This window comes from Pezoporus occidentalis, unplaced genomic scaffold, assembly GCF_034315485.1.
Source record: "Pezoporus occidentalis ecotype Australia unplaced genomic scaffold, CSIRO_AGI_Poc_V1 ctg17, whole genome shotgun sequence".
Classification (NCBI taxonomy): Eukaryota; Metazoa; Chordata; class Aves; order Psittaciformes; family Psittacidae; genus Pezoporus; species Pezoporus occidentalis.
The window spans coordinates 4,665,086-4,691,100 of NW_026913531.1; positions in this window are offsets into that span (position 1 = coordinate 4,665,086).

A 26,015-nucleotide genomic window follows, 5' to 3' on the forward strand; every position below is an offset into this window, starting at 1 on the left:
TCAGCTTTGCACCTGAAAATCACTTCCAGCTGCTGCTTTTACAAAAAGCTGAATCCTTCACAAAGGTAGCATTACCCCTCCAGTGATTATTATATACTGCAGTTAAATTGCTCTTTGCATACTGAAATTAGTGGTTCAGCTCTGTGTAAGGTTAGAATTTCATTACTCTTCTCTGAGTGCGATGTAGTGCACCTAATGTCCCATGCCACAAACCTCTACTAGGGCTTCAGGTAAATAACTTTTCAGTAAAAAGAAGTGAGCAAAGAATCAACGTGTTTAGTGTCAAATGGTTTTAAAATTACTAAAAAAATTACTGACATACTACATAGTGACACCAGAAGGCCACTGTGATAGCTAGTTGAAGCTAGTATGCACACCATGTAGTATCTTTACCCTCAATCGGAAAGATAAGTGGATATCTTTCAGCTGGTTTCTATAGCATAGAGACACAGTATGCAGAATCGCTCTTTGTCTTGTCAGGTTACCTTCAGTGAAAAGCTTTTAAGTACCTCTGCTTAACTTGTTTTAGACTCACCCTAAAATGAATCAGGACCTCACAGCGCAAGATGCTATTCAGAGGTGAGGCCACACATCTGCCATGCAGCTGCAGTCTCTGTTGATCCCAGTAAAATTCTTTGTTTCTTCTGTGGAGTATCAAGAAAATACTGATACACAGCCATTTCTGCCTAAAATTCACAGAAAAATATTTGTTGTTCTATAAAACTGTCAGTAGTTTAACTCAAATTATGATGCAGGCTGTGCTTTATTCAAAACTGCTCTTTAGTGATCATTCAGTACTCTTTCATTGTATAGAATAGTTCAGCAGCACTAGTTTCCTCCATGGACCTGCCACCTGAAAGTCTGGCTTTTTGAATTGGTAGTGAAATAGAACGCCAAGCATCTTATTACAGATTAATGGTTTTCCTCCTGATTTCAATACAAAACCAGGACATCTGGCCTCCCTCCATCATTTAAAAATTTCTCTGGAGACCAAACATGGAACATACAAATTTGAGAAGCAGGGTCTTACCTGGAAAGTATGATCATAAATAACACAAATCTCAATATGATGCTAGTGATACCAGAGAATTCTGTAAGAACGTTTGCAGTCAGTGATGCAATCTATCCACAAAATACCCTCCTCCAATGGAGGAACAACATGTGCAGGTGGACAGGCATGAAATAAAAAAGGAAGTCACATACATTTTAATTTTGTGGCACGGTAGTTGTAGCAAAGGCTGACATACAAACTCTAGACTCATTTCATTACTCTGCCCTGTACACTTTGATCTTATATGATTGTCCCTAGACTATAAAGCCAAAGGGACCCTTAGGTCATCTGGTCTGACCTCCTGTGTGTTGCAGACCATTAAATTGCATTTATTGCTCTTGTATTGATCGTAAGGACTTCTGGTGGGCTAAAGCTTCTTTTGTAGAGAAGCATGTGGTATTGATCTGAAGACAACAGAAGATGGTGAATCCATCATTTCCACTACTATTTGTTTAAATATTATCCCATTAACCCTATTATTTTTTCCCCTTATTTCTAGTTGGATTTTACCTGGCTTCAGTTCCAAGCAAAGCCTGTCAAGTGTTCCTTTTTCCCATCGCAGTATTGGAACCATAAGCAAGTCACATCTTGCTCATTTTAACAGACTCAGAATGAGAGCTTTTATTTCTCACTAAAACCAATTTTTAGTTTTATGGAGCAGACCATCTTGAGTGCAATCATGTGGCATGTACAGGGTAACCAGGCTATCAGGCCCAGTCAGCATGGATTTATGAAAGGCAGGTCCTGCTTGACTAACCTGATCTCATTCTATGACAAGGTGATCTACTTAGTAGATTAGGGAAAGACACTGCAGGTTGTCTACCTGGATTTTAGTGAAGCCTTTGACACTCTTTCCCACAGCATTCTCCCAGAGAAACTGGCTGCTCCTGGCTTGGACAGGTGTACTGTTCTCTGGGTAAAAACTGGATGGATGGCTGAGCTCAAAGAGTGGTTGTGAATGGAGTTAAATTCACCTAACAGCTGGTCACAGGGCTCAGTATTAGGGCTAGTTCTGTTTAACATCTTTATCAATGATCTGGATGAGGGGATCAAGTGCACCTTCAGTAAGTTGACAGATGACGCCAAGTTGGGTGGAAGTGTTGATCTGTCTGAGGGTGGAAGGCTCTGCAGAGGGATTTGGGGGGACTGCATTTGTGGGCTGAGGCCATTTGTCTGAGGTTGTACAGGGCTCAGTGGAAAAGGACCTGGGGGTGCTCGTTGATGGCTGCTGAACATGAACCAGCTTGTGCCCAGGCAGCCGAGAAGGCCAATGGCATCCTGGCCTGTGTCCAGCAGGGCCAGGGCAGTGACCATCCCCCTGTACTCAGCACTGGTGAGGCCGCAGCTCAAATCCTGTGTTGTTCTGGGCCCCTCACTACAAGAAAGACATTGAGGTGCTGGAGTGTGTCCAGAGAAGGGCAATGAAGCTGGTGAAGGGTCTGGAGCACAAGTGTGATGGGGAGCAACTGAGGGAACAGGTAGTCTGGAGAAGAGAAGTCTCAGAGGGGACTTTATCTCTCTCTACAACTACCTGAAAGGAGGTTGTAGCGAGATGGGTGTCAGCCTCTTCTCCCAGGTAGCAACTGATAGGATGAGAGGAAATGGCCTCAGTGTTGCTCCAGGGGAGGTTTAGATTGGATATCGGGAAAAATTTCTTCACTGAATGTGTTGTCAAGCACTGGAACAGGCTGCCCAGGGAAGTGGTTGGGTCAACATCCCTGAAGGTGTTTTAAAAGACGTAGATGTGGCACCTAGGGACATGATTACGTGGTGGACGTGAAGCAATGTTATGTTGATAGTTGGTCTTTATTATCTTAAAGGTCTTTTCCAATCTAAGAGATTCTATGGTTCTGTGTTTCTATGATTCCGATGGTCTCAATGACTTCTGTTTCTTTAACAGTTTCTCCAGTTTTCGTGCATGTGTTTTTAAAATATGGATACCCAAGCTTTATAATTTGTTACTGTACCACTCTAATGCTTTATGCAGGTGCAAAATAACCGTCTGCCACTGACCTGCACTCCCTTATAAAATTGCATGCAGAAAGATTCTTCTTCAGCAGAAGTAAATTTGAAGCTTCATATGGAGATTTATAAATTGTATTCTATTTTGGGTTTCTTAATTTTTCACAAAGCATATTGTCAGAAAAATTGTATGTGTCAATCAAAGTATATATTTTGATTTTTTTAATTGACCATCCTTCTGTGAAGCTTTTGATTTTGATAAATTCAGCATTTCAGTCAGGATGAAAAAATGTGCAGGAGTTTCCAAACTACTCTACTCCTTGTTTCTGCTACAGAGATTGCACTAGTCTTCGCAGTACCTGTACTGTAATGACAGCACAGTAATAAACAGTGGTCTGCTATGGTCTCTAGATTTTTGAAGTCACTGTTGTATAGCCTCATAGCTATTCAAAGGGACCTGCATTCTCTTTTCCTAAATTAATAACTTGAGTGTACATTTTTCATTTGCAAAGGGCTCATCTCATCAAATGGTCTCTATCATCTCCTACATGACAATGTTTCTCATCTCAAATCATGCCAGTTTTTAATTTTTGTCCTTCATGTTTGAAATCTTTGTTTCAAGTTTGCACCCACTGAGAAGATACTAGGCATAGCTGTTTGCAGTATGTCTTCAAAGCTTACTGCTTTGGCAAGTTACCATGCATCAGCAAAACTGTCACTGGACTCGCTGCTCATCAACCTAGTATATAAAGGAGAGCAGTTCCCACTGGTGCCTCAGGTCATGTATGTGTTATAATTAAACAGAAGTGGCCTTTCTTCCAGCTTGACCCTCTGAGTGAAATCTGAAGCCCAGTGCTAGTCACATTCAGCATTTGCAGAGGTAGGTGCAACACCAAAACCTAAATCCCACATGCTTAGTGGGAAGTCCTTTTTACCCACACAACAGGAGATAATAAGGACAAGGCTTAGCCCCTAAGCCTAGGTTTCTGAAAGTGCCTATCCTGTGTGACTGAGCCTGGTGCAGCAGTCTTCAGAGCAACTGGACTTTGGGCTGAAATACCCATACTTCTGAAATACTCAGAAGCATATATTGCACAGACATGCTGGTGACTATGTGGCACATTATCTGGAGGCTGGTTTTGGTTTCAGAAGTGTGTTGCCTGGATGTTGAACCCAAGCTGGTGCCATCTGATCCTACACAAAGGCTAATAAACCCTTTTGGAGAGCAGAAGAGCTTGTCACTATGGTCATGTTTTCAGCCTCCTTCCTTCCATCATGGGTGCAGTAGCAGAGTTACTTACGTTTCTTATGTAACCCCTTCTTCCTTGCCCTAACTCTTCCTTATTGATCCAAGGCCAAAAGACAGTTTGCTTGGAGCTGCCCTAAGTTTGTCATCTTATATGCAGTGGTATCTCTGTTACTTTTCAGTATTTTATTTCTTGGAGTTCTGAGCAGAGACAGCTCTGTGGTTCATCAGGGGACTAATTGCAACCTGGCAAAGCAGTAGTGTTTACTAGCTGGACCGCTTCCACCCAAAAGCATTGCTTCCAGGCTGTAGCATGGAGCAATAGAGGTTCACTCATTCAGGGCTGTCCCTGGGGTAATAAACCAACACTAAGCTGGTTCTGCACAGAGCCATATGATGTGTCTCCACCTGCAGTGAGGTTAGTCTGTAATCCAGACAAATTGACAGTAAGTAACAGAGCAGAGCTGACTATATATCTGGAGTCCCATACAACTGCATTTTAAAAATAACAACACTAAAAGAAAGCAATGCTTCAGCATTGATAGATGATGGGGCTTTATCTGACCTGCAGAAGAATGAAGATATTTAGCATTTCCCAGGAGCAGACCCTGAATCTCTTGGTATTTGTAAGGATTTAGTATTATACTTAAAATGCACTTCAAGGAAAGTAGAAGCCATCTGATACTTACGGTTGGCTATGATTTAATGAAATTTCCTCCCTGATATGAAAGGAGGCTCTTGGAAGTGGAATAAACTGAAATACCTATGTGTAAGGATCCTGTCAGGGCTAGGGGACAGGGTAACATTGTTATCCTTCAAGTTTTACAGGATATATTGTATTACAAAATATATCTTAAAGATTTCTCTAAATACGTTTCCATTTCTCTAATGTTTGCAAGCCAAGAGTAATATTTTCCTCTTCCTCTGATGTACGAATGTGGATGATTTGGCATGAGCCAACCAATGCCATAAAAATAATACCAGAACCCTAGCCTAATAGGGTTTAAAATGCCAGTACAAAATGGAGCTGCGAGTCTCTTTTAAATAAAAACTGAGTGCCATTTATTTGATGCTCAAGACATGCCCTGCAAGCCTTGCAAATCACCTGGGGAACTGCTAGGAATTTGGTGCATTTTAAGACCCAACTTACTACAACAGCTCGTCAGTCACAGTTGAAGGAATTGGATATGAATCTAGTTTACAAGCCCAGAACCGCTGCCTACCCTCTAGACAGTTGCTTTTTGTGTTTTCCTTTTTGCATTTCTTGCTTCAGTAGACTGTAGGGAAAGTCAGGGGGAAATATTCCCTCTCATCAACCACTCTGTTTCCAAGTAAACCCTTTCTATTGTTTTTAACTTAGCAGCTGGGTGTTTAAGCCTAATATAATTCCTATGAAACAAATGGGGAATAAGACTTTCTGCTAGAGCCTAGAGCGTATTTTGGGCAGTGCTTTAGAAAGATTCTCAAACTCATATATTTTTTTTAGAAAAATGCAAACAATAATTCTCTTGGAAGCAGAACTAATATTACCTTGTCTGAAATATAACTCAAACATATGCCCCTTGGGGGAGATAATAGTAAGAAATTGGAGGAAGGACAGAGAAGGAAGTCACTTAGGTTGGTCTAAGTGACTCTGGTCAGGGCTATTGACTGCAATTAACTTGTGTAAACACACTTGATATCCCCATTATTAAAGACTCCCATGTACAGACATTCTGTCTGTTACAGGAAGGATACTAGAGGCAGGGAGGTTACCTTGAGCAAAACTGTATAACATCAGTGTTCCCCAGTAATTGTAGTTAATGCTGGTGAGTATAGGGGAACACAGGAATGGCCATGTTAGATTAAGTCAGAAGTCTGCCTTGGGAAGCCCTGTGTTACACAACAAGCAATAGCAAACACTTAATGAAAGTGCAGAATATCAGAATGTACAGAAAATGATCCTTTCCTTGATCATTCTTCCCAGGTCCAGCACTTTAGGGAACTTCCTGAGAAGGTGCTTGCATCTCACTTCCTGAGAAAGTGCTTGCAAGTTGAGTTCAGAGCAGTCTCCTCTGAACTTAACTTGCACTTTTGGCCACCTCAGTGTTCTGGAGTGACAAGTTCCACAATGTAATAACACAGCATGGAAAACACTATGCTTTGGAATATGTTGCCTGACAGAGTACAAAGATTTTCTTTACATTAAGCTGTATGTTAAACCAGTAAAAATTAACAAATGAAAAGTCTGCTGTGGTATTTCACTACAGGATTTATCTCCAAATGTGTTAATGCTACTAGTTGATTTGCAGCTGTAAATCCACATATTTATGTGGCAGTGCTGTTCTTATTCCCCAAAGCTCTCTAGAGTGTATGAACAAGCTGCTGGGTTTGAGTTGCGGTGTGTGCAATCAGAGGCTTCTGGTTCCTTTGGGAATTCAGTTATAGCATGAAATTAACCTCTTTCAGCTACTCTGGTTGAGCAGGTGAAAAGGGAAAATAATTATCAAAGCTCTGTGGCCTTTAGTAATTGTGTGAAACCTTTGAATATGCCTGCACTGCAGCTTGCTAACGTTGTTTGCAATTTGTCTGAAATAACACAGCACTTAAAATAGATAACAGCACTGTTTTCGTCTTGAATGGCTGGAAAGCTGCAGAAACCAGGTAGTCAATCACATGCCTTTAAAAAGCCACTCATTGTAGGTGCAAGCATTGAATTAATTGCTTATTCAACATATCCAGTGTCCTCCTGACATGTCCTGGGTAGCTAGGAGTGCAAGTAATTAGGCTCAGTGCAGTGGCTGTGTTTTTAGATGGAATAAGAAGAACTGATTTGACTGGTACTGCCTACATTATCAAGAAAGAACACAGTATCTAACTTAGAGAATTGGCACCAAACCTTAAATGGAAGCTACTGCTGCTTGTTGGGTTGGGTTTTTTTTTTTGCTGAATACCAAGGATGGCTAAATATAAACTGAGGGCTTACTTTCATTGCTTGGTGAAAATTGTTAGTAACCTAGTGTCTGCTTAACTCTTCTCACTCACTAAAGAACTGGAATAATTTCCAGAAGAGTCAGTGACTGCTTTTGCTCTTTTTGGTTGTTTCCTCCTTTTTAAGTGTTCAGTACAAATGAGGAACTTAAAGATGCTCAGGAGGGTTGCTTAGGAACCACCTGTTCTCACTCAATGACCATGTAAGAAAGTAGTAATGAAAAAATGTTAGCAGATATCTTCTGGCCTTGTTTACAATGGACATTGTTCCAGGTTAGTCTTGATGGTCCTTTCATTGCTGCATCAACAAAAAATATAGTTACTGGAGCTAGTAAAGCACATGGATATCTAAGGCTTGCAAAACTCACCTGAATGGACTTTGGAGTCTACAGTTAGAGGCTTACACTCCTGACTGGGATATTGGTTTCTATTGGAATAGCAGACAAAACTGCCTCTGAGACCTGGCCTCCTTGGCTTCCAGGAAAATACGATTAACAGCCACTAGGACAGCTTCTTGGTATCTAAAATCCAGGGGGTGTTTCCTGTCTTGCATTTCTAACCAGGTTAGGTCCATGGAAGGATGCCTGAAGCACTGATTGCAGGCTCAGAGGAGAGGCAGGATTTCAGATCATCCTGTGGTCAGCTCTATTAGGTTTGTCCCAGGCTCAGGGCATCGTGTGCTGAATATCTAATTCTGCCCTTTCTGCAGCAGGACCTTGGCTTTAGAAATTCCACACTCAGCCTGGCAATGCCCAAATTCAACCTGAAATTGAGATCCAGCAGGAGTTCAGGCATAGGTACTGGGCATTCCCAGGCGTGTTGCATGTGGGCACTCCTATGTACTTTGGAGGAGTCACATAGAAAGGTATGTTGCAAGTTTAGGTTCCTAGGGCACTGAAGTGGAATGATTTAGAAGAGGAAGGTCCATCCCACTTCCACCTCCAGTAGGACATCTTGATTGCACTTAGTCCAGGAACAGCAGGTATTCTCAAACATCCAACTCATGGAAAAACATGTGGATTTGTACAAATCTCAGAACAAACGGGTCTGCTGCCACTGGCTAGTGACTGCTGACACTGATTCAAGGTCAGAATCTTCTTATCATCAGTAGGGATTAGTATGAAGTATTTGAAGGATGTCCTTGCTTTGCTCAAGACTTGAAAACTCCTTTAAGCGAGGATGGGGAAACAACCTCTTTTTCTTGTAAAGAGGCATGTCTTACCAGTCTTGCAAAGATGTAGATGGATTGGTTAAAGTTTCTGCATTGCCCTAGCAGTTGGAAGGCATGCTAAGGACAAATTATTCAGCAAGTACATATGCATGTACAGTGAACTTAGCCACATCAATCATAGATGTGCCTAATTGAAGCTCTCAGGGTTTTGCTTTTCTAACATTGTCTGTATGGATGTACTGTGATATTGAATAAGATTTGATTCATGAGGATGCTGATATTTAAATTGACCATCTGTCAGTCAGTATTGATTCTGGAAATCAACTGTTGCTGGAATGAACTTGACAGAATGAAAGGTCCAAGTGTATACCTGCCACAACTCATTTGTCCTTCTTAGCCGTTTTTATAGGTGTGACACTGGCGTCTGAAAAGAAAAGGCATGTTAATAGTTCGGAGGTGAAAATAACAGTTGATGTACAAGATGTGGTAAAAAAAATTGCAATGGGCAGCTTTCTGTTTGCCAAGTAATTTCAATGAAAGTACAGTGCTATACCATCTGTTCACTGAACAAGGTAACTCTAACTGAAGTGAGAAATACCCTATTAAATCAGAGGGAAGGACAGAAGGACGTGCTTCAGCTACCTTATTAAAGACCTTGTAGGACTCCTGAGATAGCTTGAGACTATTTGATTCCTACAGAAAGATTCACGACTTGAACTATATATGTCACCTAGGAAGACGACAAATTCAGCATGCTGTTCATAAGAACTGTGGCGATTTAAGTGTGCACTTGTTTCTGTCTGGTATATCTTACTCATGCACTCTGGTTTATACTGTCACCATATTTGGGTTCAGATATGATGTTGGTTTTTTTTGTTTCTTACTGCAGCACAGGGTCTTGTCCTCTCACTGATTTTCCTGGACACTTCCTATTTCAAGAATACCTTGCCCTGTTGGGGATCCCAATGTACTCTACTTGTAGCATGTTGACAACACATCTTTTCAGATGTGGAAATACTTACCTTTGGGTAAGTGGAACGAAGAAATTATTTACTGTGAGAGTTGGTGAGGCACTGGCACAGGTTGCCCAAGGAAGTTGTGGCTGCCCCATCCCCGGCAGCGTTCAAGGCAAGGTTGGATAGGGCTTTGAGCAACCTGGTCTTAAGGAAGGTGTCCTTGCCCATGGTATAAGATTGGAACTAGATTATCTTCAGGTCCTTTCCAACCCTAACCGTTCTATGTTTCTGTGATTCTATGAAGTGGATGAGATACCGTGTCATTTCAGATCAGACACTCTTGGCTTTTGTTCTGTGAGACTCTGAATGACACAGTGTATTTGATACATTGCACAGGTCAAGTGACTGAGAACTTCTCATGCCATTCATGCCTATTTGGCCTATGTGTGATTGAGAACAGTAATATTGACACACCTTTCTCTTTTCTTACGGAAGTACAATATGTGTTTCTGCAGAGTATTTAAAGAAGTGTTCTCAGAAAAGAGTGTGTTCTGTTATTGTGTTTTGAAGGAAACTACCTTTTATGAGCAACTGGACTTCTCTGTTCAATATGTTGCTCAGTATAACTAGTCTGGATTCAGACATCTGATTTTGACCCACTGAATGTCAGTAGCATAATTAAGTCAAAGGATATGAGTAACTTGATTCAGCCTGGACTTTAGTACCTAAATATAGCTGTTATTTCTTGCCAGCTTGACAAGGAAGTGATAGGAATAGAAAAAGGGAATGAAAAGGGAGTTAGATTATTTATTAAATGTTTGGTGTGACTGTGCTCGAGGTGCAGTAATTGTTCATTCTAGTCTCTCTGCCCTTTTCCTTTCTGGAGGTCACTGCCAGCTGAGCTGTTTGCCTGACTGCTCTTTAAATCTTTAGAATTATTTGGGCTAACAAAACGCATACACTGTCAAATCCAGGTTATAGTAATTTCATGCTTTTTGTAGCAGACGTGCTGGTTTAGTAGTTCCTGCTCCTGGGTGCAAAAGGTTTACCTCTGACCCAGAGCAGTTGCCTGGCTCAGCTTCCAGAGCAGCTCCACAAGCATTTGGCACTATGCAGAGGGACTAAGTATCTGAAGATGGGAAGAAGTGAGGAGCAGGAGCTTCCTGGGACAGGAAGACCACAGGCAGCCCAAGGACAGGGCTGGCATCCCATGAGTGTTTCCACCTGCCTTCCCTCTCCTTCCCATCTCCATTCTGCAGTTCACAAGCACCCTTTTAATGTGTTGATGCAAGTTTTTATGTGATTGCTATGTATGCCAGACCATAATATAAACCAGGCTCTAAAAAACGTCTATTTGTGGTATATCTTTTATTTGGATCCATTTTTAATCTGGATCATTCTACTGGTATGGTTTAGAGAATGACATGCTAAATAGTTTCCTCAGCGTAACATTGGAGAAGAAAATAGTATTTGGAGTCCAGAAAGGAGGGACAGGGAGAGAAAAAGTCTTCTAAATTGACTTTGCAGCAAAACAAAATCCAATTATGTTGTTCAAACTATCTCCTAGAGAAAAAGTATTTAGGTTTTGTTTCAGCAAGACCTGGCTTAGAGAGCTTTCTCCCTCACTTCAGCTGGCACAGCTCAGTGAGCTGCAGACTCACAGAGGTGAGGAACCAGTAGGGTCTGGAAGATGTAACTGACCTAATCACTTCACAGACACAGCCACGATATGCAGGTCCAACTTTTCCCAGTAGCAGACTATATCTATAGTGTGTCTTCACTAGTCTGATGTAGCTGATTTTGGTATATGCAAAACTTTTACAGACCTGAAGGAGGAGATTTGGCCTTTTCATGCAGCTTTTTGTACTGCTTAGACAAGCAGAGTTGCCTGAAAGGATTTTCAGGTATTGCTGTGTTAGAGAGGAGTCCTGAGACAGTAAAAGATGGTAAGGCTGTGCTGTAACACAGCACCTTTTCCTTCCTGATAGACCAAAGAAAAGGCTGATTGTGTAGGAAAAGTGGCAGGGTGTCTCTATTACAAACCTTTTAAAGACAATTTCTACCAAGAAAAAAATGCTTCACCACATCTTATCTGTTGTAAAATGCAGACTTGGCAGAATTTATTTTTCATTTTGGCTCTAGTGTGTTGAAGTTATGGATCTGATTCAGCAACATCTTGATGAAATTTTAAGGCCTGGGAGTTTTGTTACTATTTTTGTTTTGTTTTCAAACAAAGGACGTCAAACTAGATGAGCAGAACGGTGCTTTCTGGGGTTGAAGTATTGAAAGATTCATTCACACTTATTCATATTCTCCTTTATAGTTATAAGGCATAAAATAGCTACCATAGCAAATTTTCTAAAAGGGGAAGGGCTCTCAGAACTGGTCTTATTTCCCTGTTAGCTGTTTGTTGTTCCAGAGTTTTCAGCTGTAAATTTAACACCGCATTAAACCCATCCAATATTAATATAAATACCTTGTAGACAAAGTAGTGGATGTTATACCACTTACTGGACCAAAAATACATGTAAGCTTTGAAGCTGAAAGCATCTCTAATCGTTGGCAGTTTTAGTGGCTTTATTCTGCTTAACTTCTAATCAGTCTTAAGCTCCTCAGACTCCCAAGGCAGCCGTTCAAAACCAAAACAATCTAGTTGTCATTCCAGTCAGGTGTGTCAAAACAGCCCTTACTGATGGAGGGTGCATGGAAATTCATACCCAGCAAATGGATTTCAGGTCTTGACTTTGACCCTTCATACTTCTCAATCACTGATGTTATTAATACAACAAGAGAACAGCGGTTGGAAGCAAAATTGTTTGGTTTGGCCCTTTCAGAAAGAGAGTGCCCTGTAGCTGTCATGTGACCCTGTGACCATTTAGACTACGAGATGATGTGTAGTTAGATCACACAGTATTTGAAGGGTGCTTCTGTAAAAGAGAATTGAAAAAAACAAATATCATCATCGTAATTATTGGGGAGCTCTGAGTGGGGACACGTGAGATATGGGCTCTGCACCTGCTTTGTTGTGTGACATGGAGCTGATCACTGCACTGTGCTATGTGTCATTTTCTCTTTCTGCAGAGCAAGGAGGGTGCTGCTGATCTTGGTAAAGCATTTCAGAAATCTGCTCATGAAAATAGCAATATATTAGTACTTATTTATGCAATGCCTTATTTGTGCAACCTGATGCAGGTCAAATTTGGACATCTTGGAGCAAAATCTTCAGTCTATCAAGGCAAAATGTACCTGGGAAGGCTGCTGCAGGGAAGCTTCCAGACTAGAGAAACAGCCTGAGCAGAAAGCCATTTACTTCTACCCCACAAAATCTCCTGTTAGCTGCTCAGGTCCTGGTAAGATGGTACCTTTCTGCCTGAAAATGACTTGATTTTCATCCATCTATTTTTTGGCACTTGTGTGGCAGTCACTTTGGAAGGGGCATCTGCCGTTTCCTCCAGCAGTCTACAAGCCAGAGCTTGTTTTCACAGTCATCTGGTAGATGCTCCCAGCATGAGCAACATGTCACCTTCTGTCAAAGAGGAGGCAAGCAAGAAAGAAAAGAGAGACAAAAAAGGAGTAATCAATCAACAAGGCAAAAGGTTAGAGGCAGAGAAAAAGCAGGAAAGGAAAACAGGAGCTTCCATAAAACAGAAGCAAGTGAAGAAGAGTAAGATTAATGGAGGAAAGACTGAGTCCTATTATGCACTTAAAAGGCAAAGCAAGGTCTTGTGAGGTTTTTTTCATATTCAAGAGTGGGAGTTGGAGATGGGTAATGAGACCCATCCCCAAGAACAAGCCCCAGAAAAGTGTTGACCTGCTGCTATCTTAATCACTGCAAACAAAACAACTGGTGAAACAACAGTGCCATTGCAGGGCAGCCCCACCTGCAATGGAAGTCCCACCATCAGGCTTCACCTGCTCTGATGCATGGTTGTGTAAGCAGGGGAGAAATCTGCTTGTTTTAAACTATCCAGCCCAGTCTGGATCAGGGGTAGGGATCAGTCTGCCAGGACAGTTAAGAATTCTTCAAAGAGGGAGAAGAGGAGGTTTCTCTGAACAAATACAGGGCATTCTTCAAGCTCATTAAATAGATTTGTGTTTTAGCTCAGCTCCCAAAAACATAATTTAGCTGGTTTCTGAACTTTACCATGTGTAGACCTCGCGTTACTTGCTGGTAGTCTAAATTCTGTCTGTAAGTAGGATAAAGTCTACCAGGCTACTGCTTTAGGAAAGAAGAGGCAGCTAAACTTAATTTTTCTACTGAACTTTTTAAAAGCATCTCATCTCCAATTGGTTATAGCCATTCCAATAGATATAACACACAGACCTCAAAGGGCCTTCTTCATTGTAAACTGAATATTCATATTTTTGTTCCAGTAGGCCATTTAAAGGCATGTTGCAAAAGATGCCCTAAACCAAACAGATTTACAGTTTCTTGTAATTCCTAAAAAACCCTACAGAAAGCTGTGTTACAACAACAGACAGTGGGTTTCATACGCTCTAGCACATACAGATCTTCACAATATTATAGGGTTATAAAAGCTACTAATTGCATGTAAGGTGTTATAGTAGAAGAAGGTGCATGCCTGGGAGTGGGCAAGGATCCTGATTGTCCAACCAGGAAGCAAACATATATATTTGGATTTTTTTACCTGGTAAGCCCCCTAAGAATGTGATTGTGAATGCACAGTGCCTGTCAGCCACATATGGGACATGTGAAGGGAAGCAGTGAACATGAGGGAAAGGCAGTGTATCAGAGAGGGACAGTAAATCAGGGGAAAAAAATAATAATTAAAAAAAATATAATAATAATTTAACTGAACAAAGTCCAGGAAAAAAAAAAATGCCTGTCATGGGCCTCACCTTCTGGAGGAACAGTGTAGCATATGTCTCCACCAGAACACCTTTTTCCTCCTCGTCGCAATAAGTCATACTACTGTGTTCCCCTTTCTAGACACCAGTTCATGTTTCACCCTGAGGAAATGGATGCTGCATAGCAGGAACCATTTAATCTGAAGATATCTGGACACAGAGCCACAGGCAGCATAGGAAAGGCAACATCCAGTGCTTGTGGGAAAAGGACACTCATTGCCTGAGTTCGTGAGTGTTGCTGCTCTTCAGATCGAGGGACAGAAAGGCTGTAGCAATAGCTGGAAAGAGCCTGAGGAGGGTGTAGGTGAGCTCAAATGCCAAAATATCTTGGTACAACTCTGGCTGGGCTGATCAGTTAGTGCCTGGCAAAGAGATAATGTTCAGATATTGGACTTGCATGGATAGGAGGATCTCGAAGAGCTGGCAGCTTGCTGGTCCTGGCAGCCTGCTGTCTCTGCTTTCCCCCAGTAGGGTCTCTTCTGCCACTAAGAGGAAATTTCAAGGGTACTGTTTTAGCCTTCTCATATGTTATGCAGAGAAGTAGCCCCTGCAGGCACCACACTAGAAGTGACAGCTCTGAAAAACAAAGGACAGAATATTAATGTCTCCTTCCTAATATTAAGCAGGGACTCTACCAGAAGACTGCAGTATGGATAAGGGTTCCCATGGACTGTTCCAGCTGGGTGCCTCAAACAGTCTGTGGAGGCTTAGCCAGTGAGGAGGAGATGTGGGTGATTCAACGTCCTGCCTGACATGCTGGAACAGTTATCCGCAGCTCAGGATAGACTGTACTCTGCTGAAGTCATTCAAACGTTTATTAAATCCAGACACTGTCCTTGGTAGAAAGGTGTTAGCAAAAGAAGTTGCAGGGAGCAAAAGCACGAACAACTGTTCCATCAGGCTCCCTCAGGCAAGAGGGACCCTTCAGAAAGTGATGCAGTTTTGACATTTCCATCAGATTTTATGTTAAGTCCCATAATATTTGGTCTTTGTCTTGAGTAACTTCTTGTGACAGCCTGTGTTCAAGGAAATTTTTTATCTTCATCATCTCTAAAGATAGCTCCTGTCTTTCAGAAGAAAGCAAAAAACCTCTAAATCCTAAAGCTATTAATGCAAAAATGCAAAGAGAAAACAGACCTTGTGATATACCTGATGGGCTCTTTTTGTGTCAGTGTTGTGGCTCTCAACCTATTCTTCATCCTGAGTTTTGCACAGAAGTTTCAAAATTGCCTTTTACCCTGTCACCACTGAGGAAAAGAGCATCCCTGCAAATCCTGCCTGTGGTTGACATCCGCAAGCTGAGCGTGTTTGAATTAAGGAAGTGTTGCTTATGATGAATTACCGTATGCTCATTCATCATGTTACTTGAGGAATGTGTTTTACATAGTTTCTACAAACAACTACGTGAGACATAAAGGGACATTGGACAGCAGCTATGGCATGGACCTTCTATCCAACCATTCATGGATGAAATGGGCTGCTTCTGCTGTAAGCTCCACGACGGTGGGCTGGTGTGTGCTCTAGGTGTTCTTGTTTAGCTTTCTTTCTGGTAAACCTCTGAAGGAAGCCAGTGGTTCAAGTGCAGACTGAATCCTAGCCTGCTAGGTAGATGCCTTGCACATACAGGGTGGGCAATAATTTCAAACTGCTCACTAAATCCCTAGCAGAATGAGAGCCACAGGACTGTGACTGTCGTTTGCTGTCTTGTAGGAGGTGGTGATCTCATGTTCTACCACGCGTGGTCCCCTCTGGCTGTGAAGCCCTTCGGCTCACAAAGTACACATTTCCTGTGCTAAATATCATTGTTTTTCCTGGGCACCTCCAGAAGCTAGGCTTTTCTTTGATAAAGGGCAAAAAATCCCCAACAGTTTTACATTTAAAAAAAATCAAAAAGACAGTTCATTTTATGATATGTCATTTTATTATTTGTTAAGTAACTGCTTCTTAATCTGATTTTTCCCCTTTCCTATTTTTCCTACACTGTAAAATTTGGGGATCGTTCTTTGGTTTTGGTCTCTAACAGAATTAGACACCTGCCAAAGTGAAACAAGCCTATTGAATAGGTGCCAGTGTCAAGGGATTTACTGGGCAAAGGAATCCTTCAGCTATACATAAAAACATCAAACAGCTGATCTGGTAAAATATGTGCTGTCTTCAGGGGAAACTTTATAGAACTCTTTATAGCCTTGACATGAATTATGCTGATATATATCCACATTACTATTTTATTGAGGAAGATAAGGATTAAAACAGGAAAATCAATCATATTCAAGCAATCCAGAACTACCAAATACATCTTCAACTGCATTAGGCAAGTATTTTTTATCAATTTGTGTAGACAAATACTTTGGCTTGATCATAAACAAAATAAAAAGTGTGTTTTTATCACTGGTCAATTTAAGCTTAGCTGCAGACATAATGGAACAAAAAGACACAATAGCCTAAGGCTGCACATTTTGTCCGAGGAGCCAATAATGTCTTTTCTTTGTGCCTGAGTGAATGTTTGTTTTGGGAGGAAAATGTACTTTTACCTGGAAAGAACATATTTCTTGGTGTCTTGGCTTTCATTTTAATGCTGAACATGTATTTTTTTTGGAAGAATGCAGTTAAAATAACTGTTCTGGAAACAAAAATAGAGTCTAAACTTCAAACTTTTGGTAATATAAAATGTGAAAATCTAACACTGTAGTAAGCTTCTATGTTTCTGAGGTGTTTTCTACCAAGAAAACTTTATCAAACCCCCTGAATCTGGCTATTTAAAAAACAACCTGTAACCCTACTCCAGTTATGGAATTTTCATCTATTTCTAGAGGGAGCTGTGCTATATAATTCCACAGTTCACTAGGATTCTGCTTCTTTTTCAAGAACATTCACTGAACCAAAGAAATCTCGGCTTGACTCAGACTAATTAAGCTTGTGAGGATTTACAAACAGCAGTCAAAATCTTGCCAGCAAAATATTCAATGGGAAATAGTGTAGAAGCTCAACCTCTCTCTGCAAATTGAACAGCTTTGCTTGGAGCTACAGCTAGGAGTCTGAGGCTTAGGGGATATCTTTGATTTAAAGAGGGATTTTCAGAGCACAAAATGAAAACAAAATGCGTAGGGACCAAAATACTTGATGAACTTTTCCTGGTAGGCTGTGTTGAATGTCTGAAAGTATTAAGTGCTGAACAGATGATCAGCCTGCAGATGGAAAGCTGAATTGCCCTAACCTGGCCTGTGCATACATTCCTACCTTGGTGGCACAGTAAAGCAAAACATCTTAAAATAAAGTAAACATACAGGATTTATTCCTCAGTTGCAATGAGTCAGAAGCATGCAGATGGTTGTTTAAAATCCTTAGGATGATGAGTCAGCTTCTCAGACCACAGTAACTTAGACATTTGCAGTTAGCTTGGTGGTCTGTGATAGTCTGACTGTACCTTTGCTAAACAGTGAAAACCCCAACAGTCTTATTTTTTTTATTCTCTGAGTAATAATATTGCACCTGGCACCACACACACACTCCACCTGGGTGTAACACAGCCCAATAACATCCTTCAGAGCCTACATGTCATCCCATCCTTTCCATTCGTGTCCTTTCTTGGATCTGGAGTGATGTGGGAGAGCTTCAGTCTGGCAAATTCATGTATTTTTACATCGACACTGAGTCAGCCTGAAAAGTCATGGCACATTTGAGGATTAGAACCCATCCAGTGTTAGGCATGCTTGCATTTTTGGAACTGGCTCCCCTCTCCGAGACTGCATGACATTCACCAGCACACGCCTTATTCTGATGAACGTCACGCAGGCTCGGAGAGGGGAGCCAGTTCCATGAGCGCAAGCACGGCCAACCCATCTGTTACAGGATTTAGACTCTTTGGGATCAATCTGCTTCCTTCATGTAACTTGTGCTTCTGCTGGGTACAGTCCTCATAAGAGGATCCCTTACTTAAATAAAACCTAGACTGGCCATGTTAGGAAGAGCATATTTACTGAGCTGCAGTTGGCTTTGTGAGCTGCATTTTTGTAAAACCAGATTATTGCTGACACCGGCATTGAACTTTTCCTGCCTTCCCCACCTCTCACAGTGTGCTGCACAGCTGAGTGGTAAGTGGTGCTCAGAGAATGGTAGACAGCAGGTTTCAGAGAGTGAACCCGCTTCTGCTCAAGATGAATCCCACAGAATGTGATATAGGACCTCTGGAAGTCTTGCATCTTAATGGAGAGGCAGCTAGAAGTGGGCTGGGACAGCCTAGGATGTTAGATGCCTGTATTCCAAGAAGTGAATTGAACCCAGGATGCTTCTATTATCTTTAGAAGAATGTGATGGGACATTTTTAGTGACAGGCTAAGTAGGATATGAGGTATGTCAGAATCTGTGGTGCTTACCTGAGCCATGGTATTCAGTGGTATGTGGCACCAGACACTCCTCCACTTTCCTGGTAAGGAAATTTCCCCAGCTCTGGGAGCAAGCAGGGAATACCCAGCCCATGCTTGTCCAGAGAGAAAAGCAGCTGGTGGGGGAAAGTTCAAAAGTGAAGGGTCTGGATCAGAGCTGACAAATTTCTTGCAGGGAGCAGGAAGAGGAGCCTCAGAGGCAGTTATGGCTCCAGGCTGTCAGAAAAACTTTAGCAAATGCAGACTGGCAGGGCCTTATGTGTTTGCATGTTTTAATTCAGCATTTATCTTGACTTGAGCTAGAGGCCACACTACAGAACGCAACTTCCCATCAAAACCAGTATTTTTCAGTGAAGTCACTGCAACTGCTGGCTGTCTGGCCTGTGTTTGATGAGTTGCTGTCTTGCTGGCAGTCACTGTGGGTGGGTGAAGGATGGCACTGTCATGGTGACTGAACATCCTTCTTAGACACTGCTGGAGATCCCAGTCTGCTCTGAGGATCTGTGCTACATTGGCACCATGACTAAATAGAAGCTGTGATGAACTATGAGACTCTTGAGTAAAAATTTACAAGCGTTTTAGCTTTCCCCTTATCAGACAGGGGTGTTGCTGCATTTGCACCTGCTCGGTCTTTAGTTATACCTACACTCAGGCAGTGAACTGTAAATTTAGATTTAAAAGGACAGATGATCTCATTCTGACAGTATTTATTGCTAGCTCCTTCCTCCATCATGAAAAAGCAATAGGTTGTGAGTGATATTTCTTACTGGAGATAGTCTGTGGATAACTGAGGAGAAGACATTTTGTCTTAGAATATATTTTCAGATGATGCTGATGAATAGCCTCTCTTAGAAAACAGAGATATTGAAAGAATTTTATAAAATGGGCTATTACAATATTGATAAAAAGGGTATTAAACAATGAATTGTATCTCATGAAATGTTTGTCGGTTTGGGGTTTTGAAGTTTTGTTGTTTTTTTTTTAACTCACAACCGCATTTTTTCTTCACCAAACCCTTGAATGCTTCTACTGCACTTCATGTATACATCATCTATGTAAGGTGTTAATTGGCCTTGGCACCAATTACTTTCCCAGTCAATAGTTGTAACAAGTAAAACAGTATTCCTACACTGGCTCAAGTGCTTCCTGCACAAAGGTGATCCAACCCAGTTCTTAGTGAAGTCCTTGGCATAGCTTTTTATTGGAATTTGATCAAACCTTTAATTCGATAGACTTTGTTTGAACATTGAGGTTTTTCAGTATCAGACAAGTAGTACACAGGGACCTCACGAAATGGAGTTGTTATTGATGAATAATACTGGAAGATTGCTTGCTAATCGCCATTTGTTATTCAGTTAGTTTCAGCAGCCAATGGCATATTATTAATCCTGCTTTAAATGATTAAATCTAAAGATGATTCTCTTCAAAGTCTCCTCTTTCATTGTACAATAAGCTCTATTTTTCATGTTTTACATGAGCTATTTTTCATCCTGTCTGAAGTAGGGAAAAAAAATTACTAGCTTAGTAATTACTTCAGAATAGGAAATTTCCAGTAAGTCACAGCATTTTATCTTCTGAAAATAAAAATGCGATACCTCTAATCCTTTGTTAGCATACAGTGGTTTATCCGTTCAATTGCTTTTCATTCTATCTTTTTTGAGGGAGAGAGGAAGTGGGTTTTTATTTGCTCTCAAAAACAGACAGGAGGATGAGCAGCACTTGAGAGAATCATCTCAGCAGATAGATAACTGGAGCTGTGCATACATATATATGAACCAAAAAAGACAAAATGGATATCTGCAGAGAGATTTGAAGTAGGCTTAGTGAGGAACGGTGTGGGATGCTTTCCACCAAGGTCAACATCATGAATAATGCTGTGTGATTAGCAGCAGAGATACCTGCGGGCAGAGCAGTTTACGCACTCCTGCCTGATGGCAATTGACAAGCCCTGTGGAAAGGGAAAACTTCCTAAAGGTCTCTGAATGATCAGACAGCTACTTCTGAAGTCAGAGAGGAGATATGTTTCTTAAGACTAATACATGACAGAGGCAAGGACAGAGTAGTGGAGACAGTATGACTTGAGTGGAAGGTGCTGGGGTTTATGCATATCAGGGTTTTAGCAATAGGTCCTTGCTTTAACAACAGTATTGTTACAAATCACACAGCTATAGCTCCATGATACTAAGTAGATAGGGTTTACCCACAACACTTTCAACATATTTTTTTCAGCTGGAATATTTTCTGAAATTTATTCTTCTGTACAGTAGATCACTGGCTTACTTCATCTCCTTCAATTTTAAGTTCAGAAATAGGTGGAGAGAATAGAAAGCACAAGACTTTTCAAAGTCAAGCTGCCTACTGTTGTTTGAGGTAGGAAGACTTGGGTTTCACACAATCATCTGGGATCAGAGGTGGGACAGACTGATCCTTGAAGTAGGCTGAAATTTTCCATGAAATCTGTAGCAAAACAGTGACATTTTTTCCAAACGAATGCAGGTGGGGTTTTGTTGTGTTAAAATATAAACAGGGGCTGTGGGTTTAACCAAAAATGCATTTGCTTGAGGGAACCAAACATCCCTGTTTATAGCAGGCAGAGAAAGTGTCTGCAATATGAAAATCATCAAATACTTGTAGTGGTTTAATTTGTTGTGCCTTAGTTTTTTGCTTTTTTTGGCAGTTCAGTCTAAAGGAAGGGTGCCAGACTGATGATGAGCAGGGTGGTAGAAGTGCCATAATCATTCTGCTCAAACTGCACAGAATGTGTGTGCCAATGCTTACGAAAGATGCTGCTTCTTTTGGGAAAGAAATGAGTTTTCTGTTAACTTTCATATACACAGAGAGGCTACCTCTAGTTTGAATTTATTAAACTAAGGTTACCCATTGTCTCTACTCCAGGTAAACATGATACTGCTGGTTTACTTTTCCTGGTTATTCACAGGTTTTAGCTCCTGTTTTTAAAACACTATTCATAAAACCCTTTTCTGTGTACTTGTGTTGGGTTTGTGTGGCAATTGAGTTTCAGTAAGGGGGAGCTGCTAAAAGCTTCCTCCATGTTGGATAGCACCAATGCCAGCTGATTGAAAGACAGACCTGCTGCTGGCCATCAGCAATGGTGATAATGCCTCTGGAATAACATGTTTAAGAAGGGGGAAAAAACTGTACAACTGTAGCTGGAAGAAAGGAGTTACAATATGTTAGAGCAACAACTACACAGACACCAAGGACCTGTTTCCCCAAGGGGGAACTCAGGCTGGAGCCTGGGTCCTTCAGTTCCTGAAGGGCTGCACCCCATGGAAGGGACCCACTCTGGAGCAGTGTGTGAAGAACTGCAACAGGACTCACGTTGGAGAAGTTCATGGAGGACTGTCTGCCGTGGGAAGGACTCACGTTGGAGCAGAGGAAGAGTGTGAGGAGTCCTGCCCTGAGGAAGAAGGAGCAGCAGAGACAGCATGTGATGAACTGACTGCAACTCCCATTCCTCATCTGCCTGTGCTGCTCAGGCACAGGAGGTAGAGAAAATCAGGAGTGAATTTCAGCCTAGGAGGAAGGGAGGGGTGGGGCTGTAAGGAGTTGTCAGTGGAAGGTGCTAAGTCATTATGACTAGAGAAATTTTAAGAGTTTGTTCCAGTTTTCCTTGTCCCAGGCAATGCTTTACCCACAGCTTGTTTATTTTTCTGGTTTTGAGCATGATATAACCATGCTCAAGTCTCTTAACCCCATTAGTAAGATCTTTGGGCTGGATCTTTGAGTTTTAAGTCACTTTCATGTTCTGTTTACACTAGAATTCTGTTTGCAAGGTGCATTTATAAAATCTGCTGGCATAACATCTGTGTCGCCTTTGACCTTGTGTGTCCAACTGTCCTGGGTTCAGCAGTAGCAGTCATTTTTCTCCTCCTTGGTAGCTGGTGTAGTGCAGTGTTTTGACTTTCAGCTCGGGAACAGAGCTGATAACAAGCGATGTTTTGGTTTGGCCAAGGACTTTGTGAGCCTCATGCTCTGCCAGGGAGGAGGGGAAGCCAGGAGGAAGCAGAGACAGGACACCTGACCCAAACTGACCAAAGAGGTATTCCATACCACAGCACGTCATGCCCAGGAGGTAACTGGGAGTTAGCCGGAAGGGCTGGGAGACTGCAGGGTTGGAGGAGGTATCGGTCAGAGCTTGGTCGGGCTGGGGGGGCGAGTTATCGGTCGGCTGGTGGTGAGATGATGTATTCTCTTCCCTTGTTATTTCCTTTATCATTATTATCATTGGTGGTAGCAGTAGTGATCTGTGTTATACCTTAGTTACTAAACTGTTCTTATCTCAACCCGTGGGAGTTGCATTCTTTTCGATTCTCCTCTCCGTCCCTCCGAGAGCAGGGGGAGGGCAAGAAAGGGGGGGAAGTGAGCGAACGAATTACCTGACTGGGTTTAAACCACGACAGTTCTTTTTGGCGCCCAACGTGGGGCACGAAGGGTTGAGATAACAACAGATCTGACCGAATTAATAGTCACTCGTCACAATGCTGATTTATTGGCTCTCAGAGTTGTTCTTGTTGATCTCACAGCTTCAGAATGTTGTAACTTACGTAGAGCCGGTATTTGCTGTATTAGTGTTTATCAAGTATGGGGCTTGGGCTAAGGTTCTTGTCTCACTGTGCTTTATGGCAATGGCTTGTAATACGGGCGGGCTCCAGCAGCAGGGCGGGACGGACGTGGCCTTGGACTTGTATGTGGCCGTCCGGCTGCTCTTCACCGTCCTGGCCCTCACCCTACTCTCCATCTTCGTGAGGCTGCGGGGAGCCGAGGGGGAGCGGCCCCGGGAGCCGGCGGCTGCTGAAGCGGCCCGGGAGAGCGGCCCCGGGGACCAAGCGGCGGCGGGAGCGGGGCCGGAGGCCGCGAGGGGACGGCTGCCGGTGGGGGAGGCCGGAGCGGTCGAGGAGCGGAAGGAGGCGGCTGCCGAGCAGCGGGAGAAGGCGGCGGAGGAGCCGAGCCCCGCGGAGGAGCCGAGCCCCGCGGCCGAGCCCAGCCCCGCGGAGGAGCCGAGCCCCGCGGGCGCGCCCAGCCCCGCGACGGCCGAGAGCGTTTCCCGGAAGCCGCCCGCCGAGCCCCAGGAGGATGCAGGAGACCACGCAGCATTTCCCAGCAAGGCAGAGGAGGAAGAGCTGGACTCAGGAAAAGAGAAGCTGGCGGTGGGAGAGCCGACAAGTACAGCAGCTACACCAGCCCCAGGGACAAGTACAGCAGCATCAACTGAGAGTTCTGAAGGTTTTGAATGGCCTTTGGGTGTCCTTGGGACCTGCCTGCTGATTGTGGTGGGGATCAGCATGTTGGCACGCACACAGACTGTGTTTTACCCACAACCATTTTGTCTGATCTCAGAAGTTAAGCAGAGTCAGGTTTGGGTCTTGTCTGGGGTTAGACAAGGATATAGGGGGACCAAAAGGTTTTCCCCAAGGCTGCACAGCCATGAGTGGCAGGGTGTGTGGGACAGTATGGGCAAGTATCTAGTCCACTGGGCCCCTCCAGTGCTTTGGAAGCATTGGAGATGGAAGGCAGCTGTATGGAGTCCCCAGCAACAAGCTGCAGAAACTGCTTAAGGGGACAGTGAATTATTTTAAGCCTGGTGGGCCCATGGCACTTCAGGCCATCAGAGCAGAGATGCAACACAGAGATGGACTCATGATCAAGGGGTGGACTTAGCAATGGACACTATTGCCCAGGTTATTCATGAGTGTGAACACTGCACACAGTCTCTCCTGCTCTGGAAGACTGTTACGAGATGGAGCCTGACATGGACCAGATGGATGCAGCAGCTTTATAGGGACTGGTCCATGCACTAAGTTAAGAGTGCACCGAGATAAGAGTGATGGTATATTGAAAATGTGGGATCTGAGCATGACGTGAATGGTATGGAATAAGGGGTGGATAATGTCCTGGGTTCAGCAGTAGCAGTCATTTTTCTCCTCCTTGGTAGCTGGTGTAGTGCAGTGTTTTGACTTTCAGCTCGGGAACAGAGCTGATAACAAGCGATGTTTTGGTTTGGCCAAGGACTTTGTGAGCCTCATGCTCTGCCAGGGAGGAGGGGAAGCCAGGAGGAAGCAGAGACAGGACACCTGACCCAAACTGACCAAAGAGGTATTCCATACCACAGCACGTCATGCCCAGGATGTAACTGGGAGTTAGCCGGAAGGGCTGGGAGACTGCAGGGTTGGAGGAGGTATCGGTCAGAGCTTGGTCGGGCTGGGGGGCGAGTTATCGGTCGGCTGGTGGTGAGATGATGTATTCTCTTCCCTTGTTATTTCCTTTATCATTATTATCATTGGTGGTAGCAGTAGTGATCTGTGTTATACCTTAGTTACTAAACTGTTCTTATCTCAACCCGTGGGAGTTGCATTCTTTTCGATTCTCCTCTCCGTCCCTCCGAGAGCAGGGGGAGGGCAAGAAAGGGGGGGAAGTGAGCGAACGAATTACCTGACTGGGTTTAAACCACGACACCAACTAATACTCTGTAATGTAGATGCACATACTTACTCTGTAATATACATGCAGGAAACTGTAGAGAGCATTTTACAGATATGGTCCTCTGCTAAAAGTTGTTCTATGTGTAAGTGTCCTTGCTGATCCACCTGCAGACACAATATGCCCTAACCTCACAAGTGAATAGATAGAGCAGTAGAGAACATGATCAGATTACCAAGGGCCTGGAATAATCTTCTTGTGTGCTATTTACTATTCCACATCTCTGTCTCTGTTGCAGGTCTGCAAAATAGGAAATGTTGCTGCCTCTGAATTCTGGGAGCAGTTGCCAAGAAAAGAGGGAAAGATTGACAAAGACAAAATATTAGCTGAAGTACCCAAAACTGCTTCTGCTGGGAGTCCTAAAAGTTTATTTACATGTAGCAGTGAATAAGCCATTCAGATTTCTCACTGAGTCGCTATAAAAATGTTATATTATGAAACTGAAATTCATAAATATTCACAAAAGCATATAAAAAAGAAACTTCAAATTGAAATTTAACTTGTAACTTTTCTAAGTATTTGTACTGTCTTTAAATGCACCCATGCAATTTAGGAGTTATATGACTGTTCTTTCATGCTTGAAATACAATGGTTACCACATTACTATGGTGGACTTTTGCAGGCACTATTCAAACAATAAGCTGAAACCACCTAAATCAACAAGACATGAGAGATAAAAGCCGCATTTTTCACTGTCATGCTTTTGAAAGTGTTAGTAAGTCGTCCATGCTGTAGATTGACTCTCTGTCAGTTTTTCCTTTGCAGTTCTTCAAGCCATATCTAACACTGATCAAAGGAGCCATGAGTGCCATACCTCTCTGCATGGAGGCGAGAGGCGTACTGAGCAGACATCAACACAACACAAGAATCCGAAATGAAATACAAAATAAGTGGTTACTCAGTGCAC